Source organism: Cydia strobilella, chromosome 1 (genome assembly GCF_947568885.1).
Source record: "Cydia strobilella chromosome 1, ilCydStro3.1, whole genome shotgun sequence".
NCBI lineage: Eukaryota > Metazoa > Arthropoda > Insecta > Lepidoptera > Tortricidae > Cydia > Cydia strobilella.
Genome location: NC_086041.1, coordinates 16,149,822 through 16,172,164, shown reverse-complemented (window position 1 = coordinate 16,172,164; position 22,343 = coordinate 16,149,822). Strand labels below are relative to the sequence as shown.

General features: G+C 34.0%; 1 protein-coding gene and 1 pseudogene across 1 annotated transcript in view; both read left to right on the top strand.

The window, feature by feature from the left end:
• LOC134746643 (apoptosis-resistant E3 ubiquitin protein ligase 1) overlaps positions 1–22,343 on the top strand; it is a 140,733-nt gene that overhangs the window by 5,147 nt on the left and 113,243 nt on the right. The gene's annotated exons all lie outside the window — the stretch shown is intronic.
• On the top strand, positions 8,837–10,994 carry LOC134747828 (NADH-ubiquinone oxidoreductase chain 5-like; annotated as a pseudogene).

The following is a 22,343-nucleotide window of genomic DNA, read 5'->3' as shown; positions in this document are numbered from 1 at the left end:
GAAAGAAAATTTGATTATTTTTGCGCTACGACGCACGGTTTAGGAGATACAGCCCTATAAAGTTTTTTTTATTGTTTTTTTTTCTTTTTTACATTGTGTTTTTTGTATATTACTTTGGGGTTTTATAAAGGGGAACGAAAATTTAATTATTTTTGCCCTACGACGCATGGTTTAGGAGATCAAGCCCTATAAAAAAAATCTCTTTTTTTTGCGTTTTTTTGTGTATAAATTAATGGTTATATAAAGGGAACCGAAAAATTGATTATTTTTGCGCTACGACGCACGGTTTAGGAGATACAGCCCTATATAGATTTTTTTCTTTTTCTTTTTTAGGTTTTTAAATCTTAATTAAGGGCTTCTTAAGGGGAACGAAAATTTGATTATTTTTGAGCTACGATGCACGGTTTAGGAGATACAGCCCTATAAAGTTTTTTTGTTATTATTATTTTTTTTTTTTTTCTTGTGTTTTTGTATATTATTTTGGGGCTTCATAAAGGGGAACGAAAATTTTATTATTTTTGCGCTACAACGCATGGTTTAGGAGATACAGCCCTATAAAGATTTTTTTTTAAATTTTGCGTTTTTTTTAATATAAATTATGGGTTGCATAAAGGGGAACGAAAATTTTATTGTTTTTGCGGTACCACGCACGGTTTAGGAGATACAGCTCTATAAAGTTTTTTTTCCTGGTTTTTTTTTTGTTTTTTTAAAGTATTAATTACGGGTTTCTTAAAGGGGTTTTTTTTAATTATTTTTGCGCTAAGACGCATGGTTTAAGAGATACAGCCCTATAATGATTTTTTTTTTAAATTTTGCGTTTTTTTAAATATAAATTATGGGTTGCATAAAGGGGAACGAAAATTTTATTATCTTTGCGCTACAAGGCATGGTTTAGGAGATACAGCCCTATAGATTTTTTTTTTAAATTTTGTGTTTTTTTAAATATAAATTATGGGTTGCATAAAGGGGAACGAAAATTTTATTGTTTTTGCGGTACCACGCACGGTTTAGGAGATACAGCTCTATAAAGTTTTTTTTCCTGGTTTTTTTTTTGTTTTTTTTTTTTAAGTATTAATTACGGGTTTCTTAAAGGGGTTTTTTGAATTATTTTTGCGCTACGACGCATTGTTTAAGAGATACAGCCCTATAATGATTTTTTTATTAAATTTTGCGTTTTTTTTAAATATAAATTATGGGTTGCATAAAGGGGAACGAAAATTTTATTATTTTTGCGCTACAAGGCATGGTTTAGGAGATACAGCCCTATAGATTTTTTTTTAAATTTTGCGTTTTTTTAAATATAAATTATGGGTTGCATAAAGGGGAACGAAAATTTTATTGTTTTTGCGGTACCACGCACGGTTTAGGAGATACAGCTCTATAAAGTTTTTTTTCCTGGTTATTTTTTGTTTTTTTTTTTAAGTATTAATTACGGGTTTCTTAAAGGGGTTTTTTTTAATTATTTTTGCGCTACGACGCATGGTTTAAGAGATACAGCCCTATAATGTTTTTTTTAAATTTTGCGTTTTTTTAAAATATAAATTATGGGTTGCATAAAGGGGAACAAAAATTTTATTATTTTTGCGCTACGACGCATGGTTTAGGAGATACAGCCCTATAAAGATTTTTTTTTAAATTTTGCGTTTTTTTTTAAATATAAATTATGGGTTGCATAAAGAAGAACGAAAATTTTATTGTTTTTGCGGTACCACGCACGGTTTAGGAGATACAGCCCTAAAATGATTTTTTCCCTCTTTTTCTTTTTTGCGTTTTTCAATCTTAATTAGGGGTTTCTTAAAGGGTTTTTTTTTTGCGCTACGATGCACGGTGTAGGAGATACAGCCCTATAAAGTTTTTTTGTTATTTTTTTTCTTTTTTTTCATTGTGTTTTTAGTATATTACTTTGGGGCTTCATAAAGGGGAACGAAATTTTTATTATTTTTGCGCTACGACGCATGGTTTAAGAGATACAGCCCTATAATGATTTTTTTGCGTTTTTTTTTTAAATATAAATTATGGGTTGCATAAAGAGGAACGAAACTTGTATTATTTTTGCGCCACCACGCACGGTTTAGGAGATATTATATCTATATATATAGCTATAATAGCTCTATAAAGTTTTTTTCCTGGTTTTTTTTAAAGTTTCAATTAAGGGTTTCTTAAGGGGAACGAAAATTTGATTATTTTTGTGCTACGATGCACGGTTTAGGAGATGCAGCCCTATAAAGATTTTTTTGTTGTTTTTGCGTTTTTTTAAATATAAATTATGGGTTGCATAAAGGGGAACGAAAATTTTATTGTTTTTGCTGTACCACGCACGGTTTAGGAGATACAGCTCTATAAAGTTTTTTTCCTGGTTTTTTTTTTTTAAGTATTAATTACGGGTTTCTTAAAGGGGTTTTTTTAATTATTTTTGCGCTACGACGCATGGTTTAAGAGATACAGCCCTATATTTTTTTTTTTTAAATTTTGCGTTTTTTTTAAATATAAATTATGGGTTGCATAAAGGGGAACAAAAATTTTATTATTTTTGCGCTACGACGCAAAGAACGAAAATTTTATTGTTTTTGCGGTACCACGCACGGTTTAGGAGGTACAGCTCTATAAAGTTTTTTTTCCTGGTTTTTTTTGTTTTTTTTTTTAAGTATTAATTACGGGTTTCTTAAAGAGTTTTTTTTTATTATTTTTGCGCTACGATGCACGGTTTAGGAGATGCAGCCCTATAAAGATTTTTTTGTTGTTTTTTTTTCATTGTGTTTTTTGTATATTACTTTGGGGTTCCGTATAAGGGAACGAAAATTTTGTTATTTTTGCGCTACCACGCACGGTTTAGGAGATATAGCTCTATAAAGATCTTTTCCTGTTTTTTTTTTTTAGTATTAATTAAGGGGGTCTTAAAGGGGAACGAAAAATTGATTATTTTTGCGCTACGATGCACGATTTAGGAGATGTAGACCTATAAAGATTTTTTTTTGTTTTTTTTTTCATTGTGTTTTCTGTATATTAGTTTGGGGTTCCATAAAGGGGAACGAAAATTTGATTATTTTTGCGCTACGATGGTTTAGGAGATACAGCCCTATAAAGTTTTTTGTTTGTTTTTTTTGTTGCGTTGTTTTTAAATATAAATTAATGGTTACATAAACGGGACCGAAACGTTTATTTTTGCGCTACGACGCACGGTTTAGGAGATACAGCCCTATAAAGATTTTTTCCTCTTTTTTTCTTTTTTGCGTTTTTAAATCTTAATTAGGGGCTTCTTAAAGGGGAGCGAAAATTTTATTATTTTTGCGCTACGACGCATGGTTTAGGAGATACAGTCCTATATTTTTTTTTACAATGCATGTGCTCGAAAAGTGCGTTTCCTACGGAGCCATATCGTGCGGAAAGTACTGCTTTTCCGCACTAGTGCTTTTTGTTTTCAATTTTTTTTTACAGTACATATGGTGCTACTTTCTCGCACTAGTGCGGAAAAGAGCACTTACCGTGCATATGTCGAAAGTTTAAAGGGCCATATGTACTGTAAAACGTACGATACACGTGCGAATAGGTAATTCGCAACTCGTGTCGATTTAAGACACTCCTTATAATAATTAAACTTATTTGCCCTGATATGTTTTTTTATTTACTCGCACAATGCATAGTAAAACATTGTATGATACACGTGCGTAAAGATGATTTCCGCACTTGTTGCATAAATAGCAATTTTTTTTATCAAAGAATGAAAGAAAGTCACGGTATTAATAACCAAATTTTACTTTAGTGGTACCTTTTCCCTATCACTGTCACAAATGTATGTGGCGTTCACGTAAACGCGATATTTTTAAGATTTCCCTGCGCAATGTTGCCAGCTCGCTCGCAAATCAAACATGTACTTACAGTTCTTTTGCATAATGGTGACATTGTACAATATCTATAAGTTTTAAATAGGTAAAAGATAATTCGACGCATTCTTTGCTTGCTTGTTGCTTGTTGTTGTGTTGTTTGCGTAACTTCTTTGAATAAGTTGCGTTAATTTGGCGCACAGGCGAAGTAAACATGCGTTGCGTACGGCAAGGTCACGCCGCGGCTCCACCCTGCACGGCCTCCGTTGCCCATTCAGACCGCCCGCTAGCTTCGTTCGAACGCAAATAATATTTTTGTAATATTTGATTAAGCAGTGGATGCAAGTGACACAAATTCATACATCTTATTTATCCCGCATTTCAAATTAATAAGATGTAAACTCTAATATCTTTAAAATTCTTTTGTAACGGTGACAGCCTGTTACAACAAAATCATCAAATATCTTATGAAGCTATGCCTTAATAAGACACAAAATCATTTAATGGACCTATTTAAACAATTAAATTCGACCTAAGTAATTTTTTTTAACTCTAATTTTTTTTTGTGTCATTTAGAATATTATGACATAGTATCAGCTTGCAGTGGACGTAATTGACACAAACTATGTTTTCACACTAAAAACACTATCCTAAATGCAACACAGTTACATGTTTTCTCTCGAATATTTTTTTCTCCAAAATAATTCAAAATAAAAAATAATTACCACAAAATAACAAATTACTAGAAAAGCAAATTATATATATGACACAAAACAAAATGTAAGATTTACATCTTAACAAAGTATTCATAAGCGAAAACAGAATTGACTTTAATATTTTTATAACCTAGGGGTCAAAATATAGCCAGCGGTACAGGTCTATATTAGGCAAATCCAAAGTCTACGAACATTTTCACTGTAAGGCGGGAAAAAGGGCTACGGGCTACGACGTAGCACATGGTTGTAGATGATACTAGTTTGTGTTACACACATTAGTCAACAAATATCGTGCAGCATTTGAACTATGAGTACATTTTTTTTTTAGATGATGTACATAATATAAATATGTAACTCAGTGCATCTCGTATCCAGTTAATGTTAATAAAAAATATATATATATACGGTACATATCAATTAAATCCAAAATAAAGTTAAACGCCAGAAACACGTATATTTAAGTATAAATGAAGGCATGTAAAGCTAAATGACCAAACAATAACATCCTTATTAATGAATCAAATTTCATCTCATAACAAATTACTTCTCCTAATGAAAACGATAACAATGCGACAGGATAGCGATAATACCTCAGTACAGGCCGTCCCGGTCCCATGACGTGCCTTGCCGCTAACACAAAAGCAGGGGGCAGGGTGGGGGCAACACAACCACCCGGCCAACCAAGCTCAGTCTCGCCGCAGCCTTCGCGCCGCGCGGACGTTCCACATGCATATCCGCAACACATCACTGAAACTGCTTTAACTCGTCATGTGATACAAACATCATCAATAGCTCAAGATCTATTAATCAAAGCAATATTCATATTTAGTTAATAACATTAAAGTATAAGATTTGGATGTGTTAGTCTTTTATCGAGGTTCAATATGTGGCAGTTTGAGGACTCTGAGATATGTTCCATAGGGATGATCCATCCTTCCCACAGCCGCAACTCAGGCCTGTCGATGCTGTCCGGGGTGACACAGTTCTCAGGTAGGCTTGTCTCAATTAGAACCTACGCTCGCGACTCGCGAGAGCTGATGGTCGTCGGCACCACAATAACAAAACAATGCACAAAGAATTAAAGATATAGGTATCCTATTTATTTATAAATTATATATATATATATATATATATTTGCTATTGGAAATGCATGGATTTATTAAGTTTTATTTTATGTATATCACAAAACATAATACAAAGAACTTAAAGTTAAGATGCGCCAAAAAAACTTATAAAAGTAAAGTGGTTGCTTTATTTATTGTTTGGTCGATTATTTAGAATAGAATAGAATAGTTTATTTCACAAACAGATTTACAAAACATAGTTACCAGGGGCCCCCGCACTAGGTTGCACCTGTATCGCGGGGAACCAGTTACATTTGTACAACAGAATTTCGTTAAGGCCGTTCCATCGGTTTGCCGCTGTCTTTGTCACATTTCGCAAGAAAGAACGGGAAAGAACATACGCGCCAAGTGTCAATTTTGATCGAATTTTGTCGGTTTTTATTTATTTTAAAAACGTTACCTTACAATAAAAGTTAAAAAAAGGAGTTTCGGTTTCATCCTCGATAATCGTAACTTCACACACGGTTGAATTAATGAAAGACTACACACAAACTCCGATTCACACACGTAATGTTCATGTTTCAAGTTAAATCCTATTAAAAGTCTGTCACTCAGTATTGTTAGTACCAGTTCCTATCGTACAAATTCCGGGCATTTGTCGTATTACATATGAGACAAGCTTCCACGTCAATACCTATGTTAAATAAGGATTTATTCGCATCCGGAGATTCTACCGGTGTAATCGTCGAGATTTGTTGTATCCATTGAGGTAATATGTATACACTAGAGGCGGCCTCTCTAAGAAAATGTTTCCGCACCTCAATGAAGTGCATGCACTTAATTGCGTTTAGTATGTCACCGACGTTCTTTCTTAGTGCCAGACGTCAAACGCAAAAAATGGCGGACACCTCGCGGACACAATTTGTTCTCGACAGCTTGTCTATACATATAAGTCAGTGGTTATATCTACAAATACGCAACTTTCGCGTCCAGGATGTTAGATGGGGCTTTATTAGTTTACATTTACACCTACTTGTTCCAAGGCACGTAGTTAGTCGCGCATATATTTAATGAAGCTAATTTTCTAAATTACTAAAATTCTAGCACAGGTACAATAAGATCCGATTAATTTGGCTACTTTGGTCGCTATTAGTTATTTGATACTGCCTGTTTTTGATACTGTAGTTATGTGAACCGCTGAACCGATTTAGTTGAAATTTGGTATAGAGATAGAGGACGTAGGGTAGTTTTTATCCCAGAAGTTATCGTTAAAGGGAGTGAAAGGGCGGGGGGGGGGGGGGGGGGGGTGGAAGTTTGTATGGGGAATCGGTAAAAAGAGGATTGGATAAAAAATAAGCTACCCAAATGACTAACTCCACGCAGACGAAGTCGCGGGCAAAAGCTAGTACCTAATATCTGCGAGACTTCCCACACGTATACTATCGTATTGAAATATATTGGTGATATAATAAATGTTGAATACGTCGCTGAACATAAGTTGGAGGATCTAAATCTAAGCGAATGTTTTGCGACGAAAATCGGACTGTCAGGACAAAGTCCCACATGTGCCTACTCGTATAATATAATGTATTGAAAGTGAATGAAGCAAAACAAAACCTTTCGTATTTTGATTTATTAACTTAATTTCGGCAACTGCAAACAGTGTACAATTATGTAAGCACAAAAGCTTAAGCAAGGCTGGTGAATTGGTAACAGTTTATAGGTTTTATTTAATAGTCTAATCTAGTAGTCTGTTCGGAAAGAGTTCGTGCAATGTACTTATTGCGCCCCATACATTCCACGACTCTTCCGAACCTTCCGATCTTTTTCTAACGATAAAAGAAAAAAAAACTGTCTTCAATGGTGGTGGTGGTTTCGTTTCTGTAATGGTCGCAGTTTTAACCGAACCCACTTTTCTGATAGCAGTTCGGTTCTGTGAGGATCGCAGTTCAAACCTAACCTAACCCACTTTTCTAGTAGCATTTCCGGGTCCGGGTCTGGGTCCGGGTCTTGGGCCGGGTACGGGTCTTAGTCCGGGTCCAGGACCATATCCAGATGCGGGTCCGGGTCCGTGTCCGGGTCCAAGTTTGAGTCCGAGTTCGGTCCGGGTCCGAGTCCGAGTCGGGATCCGTGTTCGAGTCCGGGTCTGGGGCTGGTTCCAGGTCTAGGGACCGGGATGATAACAATCAAACACTTAACCTTACCCACTTTCTTCTTTCTTTGGGGTCATCCATTAATTACATCACACGTTTAGGGGGAGGGGGTCAAGAAAATGTGACATGTTGTGACAAGGGGGAGGGGGGAGTCACAAACTTTGGGACGTCACTTTAACTTATTAAAATTATTTTATTCCCTGTACAGTTAAACAATAAGTTTTTGGAACGATAATCGTTTTTATTCATTTAATTTACTTTCCTAATCAGTTCTGGGTTATAAAATTACTAATATGTATTCCTTTTGTCAGGGAACACCCAAATATTCCAAAATATGTTTTTCCGATTTTTATAATCACGGTTTTCATAATACCGATTTTTTATAAGTCCGAAATATTAAAATTACGATTATTAAAAACACGATGGAATAAAATCACGAATGTGAACGAACTATTGCCAGAAAAGTGGGTTAGGTTAGAACTGCGACCCTCAAGAAAACGAACTGTCGCCAGAAAAGTGGGTTAGGTTAGGTTGTAACTGCGACGCCGAAGTAAACGAACTCTTGCCAGAAGTGGGTTAGGTTAGGTTAGAACTGCGACCCCCAAGAAAACGAACTGTTGCCAGAAAAGTGGATTAGGTTAGGTTAGAACTGCGACCCTCAAAAAAACGAACTTTAACAATATATTCGGAACATTGTTATTCGGAAATTTAAAAATTGGGATATTTAAAATAGGAATCACGTCAATTCGGAATTATAAAATTCGGAATAAGGTCAATTCAAAGCGCTGGTGGCCTAGTGGTAAGAGCGTGTGACTTGCAATCCGGAGGTCGCGGGTTCAAACCCCGGCCTCGTACCAATGAGTTTTTCGGAACTTATGTACGAAATATCATTTGATATTTACCAGTCGCTTGTCGGTGAAGGAAAACATCGTGAGGAAACCGGACTAATCCCAATAAGGCCTAGTTTACCCACTGGGTTGGAAGGTCAGATGGCAGTCGCTTTCGTAAAAACTAGTGCCTACGCCAATTCTTGGGATAAGTTGTCAAGCGGACCCCACCAGGCTCCCATGAGCCGTGGCAAAATGCCGGGACAACGTGAGGAAGCTGATGATGGAATAAGGTCCATTCAGAATTCGTGATTTTAAAATTCGGCGTTTGTCACTGTCGGAATTGTTATAATCGGAATTATGTGGTTCGGAATTTAAAATTTCGGAATAATGGCAATTCGGAATTCGTGATTTCAAAAATCGTAATTGTTAAATTCGGTGTTTGTCGCCATCGGAATTGTTATAATCGGAATTATGTGGTTCGGAATTCACAAAATTCGGCTTTTCGGGTTTTTGGAAATATAATTCTTCGTGATTTTCATCATTCGTGATTGCGACAGTCGGAATTTTGATGGGTCGAGCATTTAAAAATCGGAATGATAAAATTCGACATTCTAAAATTCGGAATAAAGTTTTTCGGAATTATGTAGTGTACCCCTTTTGACAAAAATATTTTGATGAAATATTAATAATTACTTAATTCGATTTGCCGATTTCGTTGACAAAATGTGACGTCACACCAGGGGGGGAGGGGTTTGCCAAATGTGACCAAGTGTGACAAGGAGGGAGGGAAGGGGTCAAAAAACCTAGAAATTCGTGTGACGTAATTAATGGATGTAGCTGTTGGGCGTCCAAGATAGATTAACCAACATTTTTATACCACAAAAACAATTTCGCCTTTATTGCAAGTTTGTCCAACTTTCTATACATAAGAAAGCCATTTGTTAAGGAAACATTTAGCTTCTGTGTTTATAGCCCAAACAAACAATCGGCGCCATGGGCGGGATAGTCCCGAGCGATAGTTTTTCACAGTCGAACCCTCGTTCCCGACGCGGGAAATAAATCGTCTCGGGTCGATGGAGCCGTAATATACGGCACGTGGAAATATGTCACAAGAGAGGCAATAGATATAACTCCGTAATAGATGGAGACAGTCTAAAGAAAAAACGTGGCTCGAAAATCAACAAAATTTGATTCTCGAACAGATGGCGTTGACGGTTTCGTTTGTTATTTAACAATTTTAACGCATATCAGTGAAAGAACATGGGTCAAAATCATATAAAAATAATTAATGCAAATAAAAATAATAATTTATCCATATATAAATACATTTTATGGTATTTATATACATCTTCATTTTTACAGCTGGAATTTATTTATTAATTCGATTTAATAATTTATTATTAGATTTATTTATATTAAAAATTTTATTATTATTATCTGGTTTAACTATATTTATAGCCGGTGTTACTGCGAATTATGAGTTTGATTTAAAAAAAATATTGCATTATCTACTTTAAGACAATTAGGATTAATAATAAGAATTTTAAGAATAGGTTTACCAGATTTGGCATTTTTTCACCTATTAACTCATGCTATATTTAAGGCTTTGTTATTTATATGTGCTGGTGTAGTTATTCACATAATAAATAACATTCAAGATATTCGTTATATGGGGGGAATTAGATATTATTTACCTTTTACTTCTTTATGTTTAAATATTTCTGATATGGCTTTATGTGGGATTCCTTTTTTAGCTGGGTTTTATTCTAAGGATATAATTTTAGATATAGTTTCTATGAGATATTTAAATATATTTGTTTTTTTTATATTATATTTCTACTGGTTTAACTATATATTATAGATTTCGTTTGATAATATATTTAATAATTAATGATTTTAATTTATTAAGAGTTTATAATTTATATGATGAGGATTTTACTATATTAAAAAGTATATTTACTTTATTACTTATAAGAGTTGTAAGAGGAAGATTTTTAAGATGAATAATTTTTTCATATCCGTACATGATTTATTTATCTTTTAATATGAAAATAATAGTTATTTATGTGAGTTTATTGGGTATATTGATGGGTTATTTAATTAGAAATATAAAAATTTATTCTTTAAATAATTTTTTATGTACTTATACTTTAAGAAATTTTTTAAGATTAATATGATTTATGCCTAATTTATCAACTTATGGTTTAAGATATAATTTTTTAAATTTTGGTCAAAACTTATTAAAAATTGTTGATATGGGATGAAGAGAAATATATAGAGGTCAGGGAATATTTTTAATTTTAAAGAAATATTCTATTTTTTATTATTTTTATCAAATAAATAATTTTAAAATTTATTTATTTAGATTTGTTTTATGAATAATTATTATATTATTTATTTTATTTATTTATTTAAATAGCTTATATGTAGAGCATGATATTGAAGATATTAGGGAGATATAACATATTGAAAGTTCTGTCCGGGCCGACGTGGGGTGTACACCCTTCTCATTTAAGGAGAATTTATATAGCGCTAATTCGCAGTAGGATGGACTATGCATGTTTTCTGTATGACTGTAGTGCCAAATCCCATGTAACGAAATTAGATAAGCTACAGAATCAAGCCTTAAGAGTAATAGGTGGCTTTATAAAAACTACTCCGATTCATGTAATGGAGTCTGAGTTAACTATAGTACCTTTACATATACGTAGATCATATTTGGCTTACAAATATTGTCTTAAATGTTTAACATGGACCAATAATAAAACTGTCGAATTTCTAGAAGTACTTGAATTATCTGCTAGAGGTAGGTATTGGATAAGGAAAAAACTACCACTGCTTGCAACTGTATACTCCGATGTAAAAAATGAACGGATATTTACCTCAAATCCCCTTAAAATGTTCAGTCTGAATACTTGGGTTTCTAATATACAATTCAGAGATGTCATTTTTACCAATTTAGATTTAGTGCAATGTGCAAAGAAATTATACCATCCTAGTGATATAAGAAACAATGTTTTATTGGAAGTAAGTCAAAAATACGGAGATTGGCACAAAATCTATACAGATGCATCAAAAAATGAAACTAGTATAGGAGCCGCATATTTAGACCCACTGTTTAAAACCAAAAGTTGTTACAATATAATTTCAGAAATTTGTATTCTGTCGGCGGAGTTATTTGCGATTTCAGAGGCCATATCTTATGCAGTTAGTTTAAAATGCAAAAATATCGTCATTTTTACAGACAGTAAAAGCGCTTTGTAACATGTAGCTCGCTGCGCCTCTGGAAACAGAGGTACAGCGATAGCTTACACTGTGCTTGATAAATTGTACTCTTTACCTACTGATATGTCTTTGAGACTGCAATGGATCCCCCGCACACATAGGATTAAGAGGAAATGAGGAGGTTGACATGTTAGCAAAAGAAGCCCGCACAATTGGAGCAGAAGTTTATATTACACCAGACTTTACAGAAAAGTTACATAAATACAATATGAAAGTACGTGGGATATGGAAAGAACATTTTGATGAGCGTTGCAAAGAAAAAGGTATATGGTACAGGACTATGCAATGTGAACCTCCTCATATTCCTTGGTTTATGAGTGCTAGGTTAAGTAGGAAATTAATTAAAATAGGGTTAAGACTTCGTTCAGGACACATTCCTCTAAAGAAGTTCGCTTTTATGATGAAAAAAGAGCCATCCCCGAACTGCGAAGCTTGCAATATTGTAGAGGATGTTCAACATATACTGGTAGAATGTGTACGGAACGAAGGTAAAAGACAATTGTTGATGAAGTTACTAAATATTAATAGGTTAGATGTAGGCGCTTTTCAAAGCATCTTGGCGGCACCAATCTCAGAAGAGGCAAAGGAGATATATTTATTTGTGTATAATTATATTAGTCAGTATACTACTACAGGCCGTAGATGAGTGTAATTTAGATTAAGGTACGATGGGACTGGCGTAATCTTAAGATTAAAAGTCCCTAAATAAATACATGAATAAAAATAAAAATAAAAACATTTTATGGTATTTATATACATCTTCATTTTTAGTTTTAATTGTGTGTCGATAGATGGCAGTGAATTTACTGTGGCTACAAAATTTACTATGACAGTACCGCTCTATCCTGTTATATCCTCTTTGGAGGCAAACTAGACATAGCATGCGAGTAGTATTCTTAAATGTATTTTAGCAATACCTGATTTACGAACGGCGTTGGGTTGATATTAATTGTTTATAAAATATGTTTGATTTAGGAACGCTTCGCAATTTAGTTTGATTATTAGTGTTAGTGGACTGGTATTTTCTCGAAAAGTCTTCTAAAAATCGATTTTCGCTCATGTCATCTCGGATATGGATATATTTGGTATCAGTGCATTCAGTGTGATGTCCTGAACAAAAATATTTGAGATGACAAGCTAGAAAGTGGTGGGGGTAGTTACTGTGACGTCGTAAAGTCGGCAGTACAAACTTTTTCTTTCTTTTAAACATACCATGTGGAGTACCAAATGAAAGGGCTTTGTGAGTAGGTCACAAATATATGTATAACATCAAATATATAACATACTGTAACATTTTCACTACTTGGTCTAACAAATTATTATAAAACGTTCAAAATTTCACAATCCAGACTATCCAGAGTTGATTCTGAACTGCTATAAATTAAAAATGACTGAATGGATTGTAGTGTATTGACGCTTCGAGCGCTTACGTCATGGTGACGTGACTGACAGTTAGGGCCAGTCGATATTATACCGTGAGCAGAGCCGGACGTACCGAGTGATGTTTGTGTTGGCGAATCGTTGGAAATACATTACATCGTATGATATACTGAGGTAAATACAGTACATTACATGTGGCGACGAGGAAAACAAGAAAAGAGGAAAGGGAAGACAGGTCAGTCGATCTCGATTAATTATCAAGTTTTGTCAGTGTGCAAAAAAAAATTGGGTTAAAATCGAATCCACTGTTTCAAACAAGTGATAAGTGAGAGTACGCACTGGTGGTACACCTTTCACACTCACTTCTAAAAAACAAAGAAAACAATATTTCCATTCGGTAACGCCATCTAGCAATATGATCTTTGAAGCGTTGAACGTTACAATTATAATTGTAGGCTTTAAAGTTGGATGTGCGACTAACAACAATTAGATCTACCTACAAATAAAAAAAACATCTCGGAGGCAGCCAGTGTTAATAGCACTGTTTAAAGCTTATAGCCTGCCAGGCATCAACACTGCAAATAATTGCATGTTGACTTCCACTTTTAAACGTAGGTAGGTACGTACAATGACACTACATTCATGGTTGACATGTTCACATTGGAGCTTTATTATTGCAACTTAGTTCCATCAGAATGCAATTGTGTGATGCAAATGTAATACATAGTTGGTTTATTTAAATATTGTTGTAGTGAGAGGAAGAAAATATTTACTTTGCTAGGAGTAATGTGAATATGTAAGGTGATTCCCAATCAGGAGCCCAAGTGACTTGATTATTTTGAAACAGCAGATACAAAATCTGGACATTAAATTGTAACACGTGACATTATGGATGGCATAATGAAACCGATTTATGAAAACATAGCAGATAGATTTATCTGGTCATTAACTTCTAAGCGTTTTATTGTAAGGTAAAACGCTGCTATTAGATTGACATGTAACAGCTGTAGCTAGCAGATTACCGAATCTGGACATTAAATTGTCATGATTTATGAAATCATAGCAGATAAATTTATCTGGTAATTAGATAGACATAAAACAGCTGCAGCTAGCAGATTACCGAATCTGGACATTAAATTGTCACGCAAATAACAGTTACGATAAAATCGGTTACGACAGATAATTTGATCTGGTTATGAAATTAACATGGCGGGTTACCGAACCTGGACATTAAATTGTCACGTTAATAACCAATCTGATTACAAAATCAGTTACGACAGATAATTTGATCTAGTCATGAAATTGACATGGCGGGTTACCGAACCTGGACATTAAATAACCAATCTGATTACTAAATCAGTCACGACAGATAATTTGATCTGGTCATGAAATTAACATAGCGGGTTACCAGACCTGACATTAAATTGTCACGTGGACAACAAATCTGATAACAAAATCAGTTAAGACAGATAGATTAATCTGGCCATTAAATTAAGATAGCGGGTTACCGTATCTGGACATTATATTGTCACGTAAATAACAAATCTGACAACAAAATCAGTTAGAACAGATAAACTGATCTAACCATTAAATTGAGATAGCAGGTTCCCGCACCTGTGCATTAAATTGTCACGGAAATAACAAATCTGATTACAAAATCGGTTAATACAGATGAATTGATTTGTTCATTAAATTGACATAGGTGCTTAGTACCCTAGCAGGTTCCCGATCCTAGACATTTAATTGTCACGTGTATATTAAAATCTGATTACTAAATCGGTCAATGCAAATAGGCATATCTTTTGTCTGCTCATTAAATAATATAAATATAGACTGAAAACACCAGGTTTTAAAGCCAGGACTAAATAGTCATGCTGTGTATAGCAAAATTGGTGTCAATCCACAGGTTCATTAAATCGGCATCGTACTATAGTACGGCCTATTGTTTAATACATTGATGTTGTATTATATCGTCATACAATTGACAGCAAGGTCACACGTTGTATTAAAATAAATGGGTATACCCTCTAATAGGTCATCCAATAAAGCGTTTCTAATATGACGCAAGAAATCGCTTGAAGACCTCAAGAGCGGGGTAAAGTTATAATCCAAACGAAGTTATATATATGTATATATTTAAAAAAAAAAACAATAATAAGTGAACTGTGCAGATATAATAAATTATCAGCGAACGCAAATAAAGTAAAATGTATCTGGCTTATTTATAGATTTGATTTTGAGGTACTGGCATAACCATCCATCCAGTTATACTGATAAAAAAAACTGGATAGTCTACAATCTAGTCAGTATACTTTTGATTAAATTTTTAAATAAATGAGGTGAGGTAAAATTTATTTGTCTACCCCGAACATTTATATAAACTAATGTCGGGTAGTTTAGTGTTGTTTATCAATATCTCAAATCTCAATTGACATTTGCTGGGACGTCAGTCTTCCGTGACCACAGCTAGTGCAACCTAGTTGAAACGTCGGAAAAAAGGTAAAATAATGAAATTTAATCGCGTTAGACCCGGTATAGACATTAATTATGTGTACAAAACGCGAGAGTTTAAAGTGTTAAATGAGGTTAGCTAATCAAACAGCTACCTAATACAGTAATATGTAATAAAAAAAGGAGTATTGCCGATATAAAGATATAAATTAATTAAACAATGAGTTAAGTAAGCTTATTCCATAATCTAGTGGATATCAATTGCAAATACTTTAACTTGGCTGCTAGTCAGCGACATCCAATAATTATATAAAAAAAACGGTTGCAGGAAAACACTTACTGGTCATTCGTGACGTTTATATTACATAGCTAATAAGCTTCGAAGATTTAAACGAAATTCGCAGAACTTTACATGGACACTGCATTCATTTAAAAAAGGAAGGGATGAAGGTGTCTGCTTGAAGTCGTCCTTATTTAGCAAATTCATAATAATCACTATAATTAGTTACTAGTGGCTATGTGTGAAACACTTGGTTCGTTGAGTCATTGTCATTATCATAGTGAACTCACAAGGGTCTTAAGCGCCATGGACGCTATTGGCACTAGTTATTTAATGCCAATCTACGCAGTTTGAAAAATTACCAAAACCTGGATCGGAAAAAATATATTTAATCTGGTCACAAAATTTCATGATAATCGGTCGAAAATTGTGACCTGTAGAGGAGAAACGAAAGCATTTGGCTCAAGTTAAAACGGAGCTTTGAATACAGTGTATAGCAAAAAACTAAATTGTGAACGTTTCATTACACAACTACGGTACATAAATGGATACTTGTAAATAAGTACCAGTGATATTAAAATAACATTGTGACTTCAGACCAAACGTCACGTGTCACACGGCTACTATAAAAAAAAAAGAAATTATGAAATAATAAACATTGAATGTTTTATTAGTAAACCTACGTCCGATATCTTCCATAGGCATATTGTTAGCTACCTACGAGTTGGTATGTCAAAGGTTGAAAATGTGAATATATGTTTAAATTTAAGTGGATAGCCATAAAAATAAATCCAACTAATATATAAAATAAAAACTAAATAATTAAGCTATGCAGCTAGCTTATGTATGTATGTAGTTCGTAGTTTTAACCGTCTGCACGCGCATACTAGACTACATGCGGGAAAATAAAGAATTCTAGAGAAAACATGAAGTCCATTTTAGTGGTGAACGATACCACACGATACCATGTACAAAATATTTATATGTATGTACAAAGAACATAGCGAACAGTGCAGTCATTATCATATATAGGTATGTAATATGGGTAATGAATAAGCAACTGCCTGGTTTCACATTACCACAAGTATCTAACGAATTTGCTCTCGATTGATGGACGATGCGTTATATTGTAGATATATATTTATATATATATATATATATATATATATATATATACATAAACACATTTGCAGGTCTATAGATACTATGTATATAACTCGTAGTTAATGGACGGGACTCATACATTTGAAAACCGATTTATCTTCATCTTGTGTATAAAATATAAGATTACAATAAATAAATATTATAAAATAAGTTTTTATTGGTCTAAAATGTAGGTATACATGTTATTTGAACATACACAGAAAATTGCACAAGCTAGCAATTATCATTGACCTTCTGAAAGTGATAATAAAAATAAAACTAATGTTGGTTCAATATTTAATGTATAACATGCTGTATCACTGACTCAGCACAAATTGCATAGGAAGCTTATCTTCGTGAATTTGTATAAATGTTGCACATAATAAAGTAAACAGAAAATGTACGTGCACAAAGCGTATGTAACTAAACAATCACGTTTCAAAATAAAAGAGGTTAACATGAATTTCACCAGAATCAATGTGAGATTGATGTAAGTGATACTGATGGTTGCCAATTAATTATTAATTCTATGTATTAAAAAAAAAAGAAAGAGATGTGCTACAAACAATCACATATGGGTTCTTGATTTTCTGAGAGACAAGGAATTTGGAATTTAAATAGCTAATCCGTAGCACTGAAAGAAAAGATACAGCTCCGTAGCTCTGTTCTGTATTCACTATAAAGATGAAAGTAGCAAGGTAATTACACTGCACTGTGGGTACTGTGTATCTTGTAATGTGGTTATAATATCTCATATTATTAGTGTAAGCATAATTAGATCTTTTATTCGGATAATTTGTCATTCGCTTCTGTAAGACTGTTAATTGTGTCAGAAGTTCAAACATGCAGTTAGAAAAAGGAGAATAAAAACTAGAAGTGGCTAGCGTAAATGGAGTCCTGTAAGGCCTCTTTTACTCACACAGAAGTATAAGAGTGACCTTGCCTGCTTGCCTTTCTTATAAAAAAACTTCCAAGTCTTGAGGCCCACTTGAAAAAATGAACTTTTGAATTTTGTAATTATACTGTTTAGTCCACAACCCTACCTTGTCAAATCAAAGTTGGTTGGAGTTCTGTATATTGTATTAATAATAATGCATTGTATATAAGAACAACTTGGTTTAGGTTGGCAGTGTAGCTTATAGCTTAAGTGGCATTGTAACCTGTAAGTACACTTGTACAGTATTGAAAGTTGAAAATAAGCAAAAGAATGAGATAAGATAGTGAGCCATTATCGAGTACTCAAATAGGATTCGTTAAATCACTTTCGGGTCGTAGAAAGCTACACAAGGAGTAGAAAAATTAAATTTAACAATAGGAAATGTAAATAAATAACAAACGGACCAGAGATAAACCAAAACATGATCATCATGTCAGCATTCAATCGTCTTGGGTTATAGAAAAAAAAATGAACCGTCATTGTCACCAAAATTGAAAAATGTCATTAATACTGATGATTGTTCAGCTCTTATTGTCTAGCTAATCAAATATAAAGAATTGGGGCCACAGTTTTATTTGGTAGAACTGTTTTGGACAACTAGGCGAAGAAAAATTAAAGGCCTTGCATCATAGTATTTCCACACAGACCACTCCCAAATGATAAGCTCATTAGCTCATGCAGTGACTTAGATGAGAGGTTTCTAGAGGGAAACTACTAACTCTTGGAGCAGTTGGAGCTTCATGAAATCATTTCATAATTAATACAGATAATAAACTCAGTACCTAACACATTTGAACACCGATTTATAAAGCATCTTGTGTATAAAATATAAGATTACAATAAATAAATATTATAAAATAAGATTTTATTGGTCTAAAATGTAGGTATACATGTTATTTGAACATACACAGAAAGTTGCACAAGCTAGCAATTATCATTGACCTTCTGAAAGTGATAATAGAAATAAAACTAATGTTGGTTCAATATTTAATGTATAACATGCTGTATCACTGACTCAGCACAAATTGCATAGGAAGCTTATCTTCATGAAATTGTATAAATGTTGCACATAATAAAGTAAACAGAAAATGTACGTGCACAAAGCGTATGTAACTAAACAATCACGTTTCAAAATAAAAAAGGTAAACATGAATTTCACCAGAATCAATGTTAGATTGATCTAAGTGATACTGATGATTGTCAATTAATTATTAATTCTATGTATTAAAAAAAAGAAAGAGATGTGCTACAAACAATCACATATGGGTTCTTGATTTTCTGAGACAAGGAATTTGGAATTTAAATAGCTAATCCGTAGCACTGAAAGAAAAGATACAGCTCCGTAGCTCCGTTCTGTATTCACTATAAAGATGAAAGTAGCAAGGTAATTACACTGCACTGTGGGTACTGTGTATCTTGTAATGTGGTTATAATATCTCATATTATTAGTGTAAGCATAATTAGATCTTTTTATTCGGATGATTTGTCATTCGCTTCTGTAAGACTGTTAATTGTGTCAGAAGTTAAAACATGCAGTTAGAAAAGGAGAATTTCAACATAATTAAATGCATATAAAAACTAGAAGCGTACATGGAGTCCTGTAAGGCCACTTACTTACACAGAAGTATAAGAGTGACCTTGCCTGCTTGCCTTTCTTATAAAAAACTTCCAAGTCTTGAGGCCCACTTGAAAAAATGAACTTTTGAATTTTGTAATTATACTGTTTAGTCCACAACCCTACCTTGTCAAAGTTGGTTGGAGTTCTGTATATTGTATTAATAATAATGCATTGTATATAAGCACAACTTGGTTTAGGTTGGCAGTGTAGCTTATAGCTTTAGTGGCATTGTAACCTGTAAGTACACTTGTACAGTATTGAAAGTTGAAAAGATAGTGAGCCATTATCGAGTACTCAAATAGGATTCGTTAAGTCACTTTCGGGTCGTAGAAAGCTACACAAGGTGTAGAAAAATTAAATTTAACAATAGGAAATGTAAATAAATAACAAACGGACCAGAGATAAACTAAAACATGATCATCATGTCAGCATTCAATCGTCATGGGTTATAGAAAAAAAATGAACCGTCATTGTCACCAAAATTGAAGAATGTCATTAATACTGTAATGATTGTTCAGCTCTTATTGTCTAGCTAATCAAATATAAATAATTGGGGCCACAGTTTTATTTGGTAGAACTGTTTTGGACAACTAGGCGAAGAAAAATTAAAGGCCTTGCATCATAGTATTTCCACACAGACCACTCCCAAATGATAAGCTCATTAGCTCATGCAGTGACTTAGATGAGATGTTTCTAGAGGGAAACTACTAACTCTTGGAGCAGTTGGAGCTTCATGAAATCATTTCATAAATAATACAGATAATAAACTCACAGACTGGGTTGGCTACGGATTGTTTTGTTAGGCATTACCCGATGATGTAGTCCACTATTCATATCACGAACATTTTACATTTTACATTTTAGGAACGGTTTAGGAGCGCATTCATAGAACGTTGGGTATGTAATTATGTATTGTTATGATTAACTTAGTTCTCGAAAAATAAACAAAGGAAGGGATGTAGTGTATTGACGCTTCGAGCGCTTACGTCATGGTGACGTCACTGACAGTTAGGGCCAGTCGATATTATACCGTGAGCAGAGCCGGACGTACCGCGTGATGTTTGTGTTGGCGAATCGTTGGAAATACATTACATCGTATGATATACTGAGGTAAATACATTACATGGATTATTCCAAATTTTATACCAAATGACTGTAAATAGTGTGAATATCCTCTATATAATGCCTAAAAATAATTAACCAGATGTATCAAAAAATAAGAAAAGTACAACAAGTTGAAAAACAGTATAATTTTCTGTTGCAACTATTATTAAAACAAACAAAAAACCTGACTGTTTACATATATTTTTGAAATGCTCTTTTCACTAGCTTTCGTTTGGTACCCAAACCCATATTGCTATAGTAAAAAAAACACCATTTACCATTTGCGGGCGCCATTTTAAAATGTATATAGCCTATGTCACTACCACAATTCAGATGCACACTCCTTCAGATGCAGTCGGGTAATAATACGTTTCCAGTAAAAAAATGGTATTTTTACCCGACTGCATCAGAAGGAGATTAATGTTTTTCAAGTATTTACCTAGTGTCCAACCAAAATCTTTTTTTTTTGCCGAACCCATAGGTTCGGGTTTGCTCTAGTTTCGGTCGGAATCGAAACTGGAACTTTTATAGGCCTGTTAAAATTATAAACTGACATAAATGTCATATACGAAAAAACTGTTAAAATAGTTGAATAATATGTCAAGAGGTAGGCCTTTTTTTCTACTTAGATATGTCTATGTACACTAAAACTGTTATAAGTCGCGCAGGTATCCACCTGGATACCTGCGCCTGCTGCCCAAAAGTCGAAATGTGACAGCTTTACTACAGTTGTAAATTACGGTGCGGCCTAACGGTTCGACAGATTTTTGACTGAAACCGAACTTTCGGCCGAAACATGGTTTTTATGCCCCAACCGAAAATTCGGTCGGACACAATATAAACATAATCTTTACGCCAAAGAAATGTAAAGTCTATAAATCAATAAACTTATATTAATGAGCTAAAGTTGGCAAGACGTTGCGCAATGCAATTAACATTTTACATACCAGTTTAGGGGGACTGCAAAAAGTAAAAAAGTAAAAAGCAACTGTAACTAATTGGCGAGTGCACTCTGGCCGTAATGTTTGCGCGTGGTGTAAACGGCGAGGGACTGCAAGAAGTATTTTCTATCGTAACCCATTAGTTTACTTTTACCTACAGCATCAGCAACCCCACTGTCGTCTTTTGGCCCGACTCGACAAAGCTGGAATTAAATGATATAAAATTAATTATACTTAATACCTACACTTTATTCCTGGTTGAGCGAATTGACATTTATCACTCACGTAATTATCGTGCTCTACACAATGATGGGAAATAAATGAAAGAAGAACCAAACTTTCAAAAATATTCTTGAACATTTAACATTTAAATCACCAGATACGATTTTGATAATACATATTCCTAAGAAGTGGTATTTAGTTAATCTCTTAAACGCTACTTTGCGCCCTTAAACATGTTTCATTACACATGTATTTCATGTTTGAGTGGCAGCATGTTATCGTCTGTATTGTACCTATTGTGTACACAACCAACAATGGACCCTCCACGGGTTAAGCTTCGGGCCAGCCCTCAAGTGCAGCCACGAGTCACGAGCGAGCGGACACTTGGAACTCATTCA